Here is a 6,544-nt window from a genome sequence, read left to right as displayed (position 1 = left end):
TTGACGTGCTGTCAGTGGATTGAATCAAGGCATGTGTATGGGGGTGGGTTGGGCCATTCTTTCGTCTGTTTCCTTGCGCTACCTCGTAAACGTGGGAGACAGCGGCAAAAAAAAAAAAAAATATATATATATATATGGGTGTATTGAAATAGTTTGGTCACATGGAGAGAATGAGTGAGGAAAGATTGACCAAGAGGATATATGTGTCGGAGGTGGAGGGAACGAGGAGAAGAGGGAGACCAAATTGGAGGTGGAAAGATGGAGTGAAAAAGATTTTGAGTGATCGGGGCCTGAACATGCAGGAGGGTGAAAGGCGTGCAAGGAATAGAGTGAATTGGAACAATGTGGTATACCGGGGTTGACGTGCTGTCAGTGGATTGAATCAGGGCATGTGAAGCGTCTGGGGTAAACCATGGAAAGCTGTGTAGGTATGTATATTTGCGTGTGTGGACGTGTATGTATATACATGTGTATATATGTATATGTCTATGTGTGTATATATATGTATACATTGAGATGTACAGGTATGTATATTTCCGTGTGTGGAAGTGTATGTATATACATGTGTATGGGGGGGGGTTGGGCCATTTCTTTCATCTGTTTCCTTGCGCTACCTCGTAAACGTGGGAGACAGCGGCAAAAAAAAAAAAAAGTGTGTGGAAGAAGAAAGTTAAGAGTAAATGTGAATAAGAGCAAGGTTATTAGGTACAGTAGGGTTGAGGGTCAAGTCAATTGGGAGGTGAGTTTGAATGGAGAAAAACTGGAGGAAGTGAAGTGTTTTAGATATCTGGGAGTGGATCTGGCAGCGGATGGAACCATGGAAGCGGAAGTGAATCATAGGGTGGGGGAGGGGGCGAAAATTCTGGGAGCCTTGAAGAATGTGTGGAAGTCGAGAACATTATCTCGGAAAGCAAAAATGGGTATGTTTGAAGGAATAGTGGTTCCAACAATGTTGTATGGTTGCGAGGCGTGGGCTATGGATAGAGTTGTGCGCAGGAGGATGGATGTGCTGGAAATGAGATGTTTGAGGAAAATATGTGGTGTGAGGTGGTTTGATTAAGTAATGAAAGGGGTAAGAGAGATGTGTGGAAATAAAAAGAGCATGGTTGAGAGAGCAGAAGAGGTGTTTTGAAATGGTTTGGTCACATGGAGAGAATGAGTGAGGAAAGATTGACCAAGAGGATATATGTGTCGGAGGTGGAGGGAACGAGGAGAAGTGGGAGACCAAATTGGAGGTGGAAAGATGGAGTGAAAAAGATTTTGTGTGATCGGGGCCTGAACATGCAGGAGGGTGAAAGGTGTGCAAGGAATAGAGTGAATTGGAGCGATGTGGTATACCGGGGTTGACGTGCTGTCAGTGGATTGAATCAGGGCATGTGAAGCGTCTGGGGTAAACCATGGAAAGCTGTGTAGGTATGTATATTTGCGTGTGTGGACGTGTATGTATATACATGTGTATGGGGGGGGGTTGGGCCATTTCTTTCATCTGTTTCCTTGCGCTACCTCGCAAACGCGGGAGACAGCGACAAAGTATAATATAATAAATTATATATATATATATGGGTGTATTGAAATAGTTTGGTCACATGGAGAGAATGAGTGAGGAAAGATTGACCAAGAGGATATATGTATCAGAGGTGGAGGGAACGATGAGAAGAGGGAGACCAAATTGGAGGTGGAAAGATGGAGTGAAAAAGATTTTGTGTGATCGGGGCCTGAACATGCAGGAGGGTGAAAGGTGTGCAAGGAATAGAGTGAATTGGATCGATGTGGTATACCGGGGTTGACGTGCTGTCAGTGGATTGAATCAAGGCATGTGTATGGGGGTGGGTTGGGCCATTTCTTTCGTCTGTTTCCTTGCGCTACCTCGTAAACGTGGGAGACAGCGGCAAAAAAAAAAAAAAATATATATATATATATGGGTGTATTGAAATAGTTTGGTCACATGGAGAGAATGAGTGAGGAAAGATTGACCAAGAGGATATATGTATCAGAGGTGGAGGGAACGATGAGAAGAGGGAGACCAAATTGGAGGTGGAAAGATGGAGTGAAAAAGATTTTGAGTGATCGGGGCCTGAACATGCAGGAGGGTGAAAGGTGTGCAAGGAATAGAGTGAATTGGAACAATGTGGTATACCGGGGGGTCGATGTGCTGTCAATGGATTGAACCAGGGCATGTGAAGCGTCTGGGGTAAACCATGGAAAGCTGTGTAGGTATGTATATTTGCGTGTGTGGACGTGTATGTATATACATGTGTATATATGTATATGTCTATGTGTGTATATATATGTATACATTGAGATGTACAGGTATGTATATTTCCGTGTGTGGAAGTGTATGTATATACATGTGTATGGGGGTGGGTTGGGCCATTTCTTTCATCTGTTTCCTTGCGCTACCTCGCAAACGCGGGAGACAGCGACAAAGTATAATATAATAAATTATATATATATATATTATATATATATATATATTATATATATATATATATATATATATTATATATATATATATATTTTTTTTTTTTTTTTTTTTTTTTTTTTTTTTTTTTTTTTTTTTTTTTTTTTTTTTTTTTTTTTTTTCATACTATTCGCCATTTCCCGCGATAGCGATTGGTAGCATTAAGAACAGAGGCCTGGGCCTTTGAGGGAATACCCTCACCTGGCCCCCTTCTCTGTTCCTTCTTTGAAAAAAAAAAAAAAAGTTATCTTAGTTAAAATAGTCAGAAGCTATTTTAGAGGATTATGCAATGTGACTAGGTGAAATGAAAGAAATAAGGGGTGTATGAGAGACTCAGTATGGCAGAGAATGCAAAGGGAATAAATTATGGATAGGTAGAGTGTCTGACATAATACTCTAGGTTGTTTAGGCAGGTGGAAAGAATGAACAACAGAGAGTTTTGAGAGTGTATGATAGTACAATTACAGGGGCTAGTGTGAGAAGGAAGCCATTTATGACATGTGGAAATATGGTGAAAAGATTAGCAGAATGGTGCATGTCAAGGAGGCATGTTACGACAAGGACAAATGAGGACTTTTGCTGTGTACACCCTTGATGGGAGTTCCAGGAGAGAACAGGTGTCAGAGATATAAACAGATCTATAGATACAGTGCTATTCTGGCAAACTTTGGCTAATATTGGCATATTCTGGGTTGTGTTGTACTGCTAGCCAAACACTTTAAGGTCATTTGCAAACTCAAGGGCATGTGCCACAACATCAATACTTTGGTACCAATGTACAATGTAAACAAGGTTTGTCCTAGAACCAGATCTTAAGGTAAGGCACCATTCTTATTCACCCATTTTGACCCATTCATCCTTATTCCTACCATCTCCTTTCTGTCTGTTAGCCATTCCTCTGTTTAACTTGAGGCTTGGACCCATTCTGTGGGCCTCAGTTTTCTTAACCAGGCAAACATGTGGAACTTTATCAAAAGCTTTGCAAGTCTAGGTACAAAGCAAGTATTGGAAAGCATTCAACAACATAAGTTGTCACAGTCTCTAGGAAGATCAGTAGGCTTGTTATGGTAAGATCTTCCCCAAGAGAATTCACTGGGATTATCTCTAATCAGCTTGAGTTTCTAATTGTTTCAATATGGAACCCCTTGCTTGAGTTTCTAAAGTTTCAATAAAGAACCCTTTACTTGAGATTCCATAACTTTATCAACAAGGAGATTCAAACACATTAATCTGTAGTTTTGCTAGTTTCTTGGAGCCTTTCTTGACCATCAGCATGACATTTGCTACCAGTGTATGCCAGTCTTCCATAGCATCCCCTACATTCCAGGATTTTAATAGAGATCAGACTCAGGGGTTCCATAATTGCTCCTCCCGTGTTCTTGAGGATACAGGATACATATCATCATTCCCAGTAATTTTTCAAGATTCAGGTTCTCAACTTCAACTACTGTTTTTTTTGGTTGTCATTATCATTCACAATTTCATTGTCTTCAAATAACTGTCTGGTATTAGGTACATTACTGAAAGTCTCATCCATAAAATGCTGTAGCAAAGTAATTATCTAAAGGAGATGCTACTTCTTTATCATGTCACAATGTCTTTGTTTGCTTAAGTCAAAGTACCAATACTCACCTTCACCTCTATCTCAATTCTTGCATATTCGTAGCACATATGCTTTAGTGTCTTCTTTAATATTGCTAGCTAATTTTCTCTCATATTTCCTTAGAACTTTTTGAACTTCTTTTTTTCCTATATTTGTTGCTCTCTTGTATCTTTAGAAATCTTGTTGATTCTTACTTTCCAAGAAGAATTATCACTACTGAAGCTTGTTCTTCCTCCCTGAGTATATTAATTCTATCCCAACAAAGTAGTTTTTGTTTATAATCTCCTCATCATTTTTATTATACATTTCTCTATGATCCCATAATGTTCATTTAAAAGCACAGTCCACATTATGCTGGGTGTTTGAGCTTATGTGAAATTCTCTACCAGTTCATTTCTTGGAAGTCTCTCTATATCCAATGAAATTTGCATTCCAGAGTTCAACGTATTCCAGCTGATCCACACGGAGATCACTTACACTCAGGGGTACATTGACATATACAATGTGTATCAAAATGGGATCGGAAATTATTATCAAGTCCAAAATATTGTCTCTATTCTTGGGTTCAGTAACATGTTGGGTCAGAAATTGCATAAAACCAGATTTACGAATCTAACTTCCTCATCTCAAGCATGAAAAGTTTCCCAGTTCATTGTCCAAAGATCGCAGTCTCCATAAATTGTCACTTGCCTGTATTGGTCACACACATTAATAAAGTACTTCCTCACACCCTATCAGCTGGGGAATTCAAACAGCAAACTCCTACGTGACAAGTAATGCCTTGAAATTTCATTTCACACCACAGTGATTGTTATTGGGTTGTCTGTATTCTCCTCAGACATCTCATTTTAAAATAAAGCTCTATAAATATAAAATAAATCCACTAATTCTTATGATTTCTCAGAACTTCCTAAACAAGTTGTATCCTCTTAGACTAGTTTCTACATAGCTCTTATGCTTTCTAGTCCATGCCTCTATCAATACAACTAAATGCTAGCACCTTCTTTCACTAAATCTTCAAGGTCAAGTAATTTAATTACTATGCATATTTCATTTATACACATTTTGGAGATGTCTTTCCATTTCCTCTCTGCATTACAGTGGCCCTCCTGGACAATGTGTGATAGGAGCAATCCAGGCCAATGTTCACCCTTGCCTATGGCTGAATTAGGTTGCAATCTTAAGAAATTGTCCTCTGTGGCGACGGTGGGACTTTAGCTCCTGTTGAAATACCCTCCAAGAATATTTATAATCAAATGATATGCACTTCAAAAGAAGGTCTTACCCAGTTTAACAACCAGCATCTTTTTTGATCGTTAACTAGTGCCTCAAGAAGTATGAGGTAACTACTGCATGTGAATTATGAAGCTAGAGATAAACTATATCACGTGAAGCAACATGCTTTCCAGGTTTGGATTTTAAGTTTGGTTGACATCATCCCGTTTCAAGTATTATCTGGTATGTTTACGTTTTCAGTGAAAGCAAGATGTACATTCCTTGATGTAAATGATATAAACAAAACACGAAAATGTAACTCCATAAATAGCCCCCTTTTACTCCCATATTTAACAAAAGGGTTGGGCCACCACAACTGTAAACAAACAATTCGGCAGGAGACCAAAGCTCTTAGTCTCCATGTTTAACCACTGTTCCATACCAAATATTACTTTACATTAGTCACTAGTCAGTTTTGCTACAACTTCATATCGTTAAACGAAAAAAAATATGAAAGATAATACCATTCACCCAAAAAAGTGAAATAGTCAACAGCTCTCCATCGTCGTCCCAGGTGCAACTACTCCTAACAATAACCTTTAACTTGGTTCCTCACAACAGTGCGAATTTTGTTAAAAGTAATTTGTAGTAAGCCTACAGAAAAAAATTCTATGCAATTAATAAATTCTATTTTAATGTATACTGGAAAGACATAAAACATCTTATTTCAATAATTTCAGTAGTTTGATTTTTTGAAGTCAGGTGAGCCACACCATAGAAAGACTGTGCTCCGTCTAGTTATCGGGATAAAAAAAAATGTAATAATGAAGTCCTTTGCCAATAAGCCAGACATCTCACATTTGAAAGTACTCAAGATATTTTGAAATGACTTGATAAAAGGAAGGTTAATTGGAATTACATAACCAAATATTTACGTCGTACTTATGATTAGATAACTATAAGATATATTATTTTCAAACCTCGTTGATGAAATAGAAATACATCTATTGAAGAGTATCACATCTAGATTTTAGATATCCAAAATGTTGAGTGAAATATGTATGCTTCATTGTGAGAGACATTATTTTTACCATATTTCTCCTGATTATGATTAGGGGCAACAGTGTAGAGGAAGACAACAACAACTTCAGTGACCTGGACAGACGACGTAGAGTAGTCAAGGCTCAGCTCTCCATGACTAACATATTTAGGTTGGACTATTCCTTGATCAATTTCTTGTCTTCGCGTCAAACAAGTATTAATAC

The 6,544-nt window shown here is 38.4% G+C and overlaps 1 protein-coding gene across 2 annotated transcripts in view; it reads right to left on the bottom strand.

Moving 5' to 3' along the window:
* Positions 1-5,936, bottom strand: part of Mtl (Rac family small GTPase Mtl) — a 74,726-nt gene extending 68,790 nt beyond the window's left edge. The window contains exon 1 of one of the 2 annotated variants that reach the window (XM_071667134.1): positions 5,804-5,936. The gene's annotated coding sequence lies outside the window, so the exon portion shown is untranslated. The remainder of the gene's footprint in view (positions 1-5,803) is intronic. The other variant, XM_071667135.1, reaches the window with a different exon arrangement.
* Positions 5,937-6,544: the final 608 nt, after the last annotated feature.

This window comes from Panulirus ornatus, chromosome 11 (genome assembly GCF_036320965.1).
Source record: "Panulirus ornatus isolate Po-2019 chromosome 11, ASM3632096v1, whole genome shotgun sequence".
NCBI lineage: Eukaryota > Metazoa > Arthropoda > Malacostraca > Decapoda > Palinuridae > Panulirus > Panulirus ornatus.
Note: the sequence above shows the minus strand (reverse complement) of the source record. Positions and strands in the feature narration are given on the sequence as shown.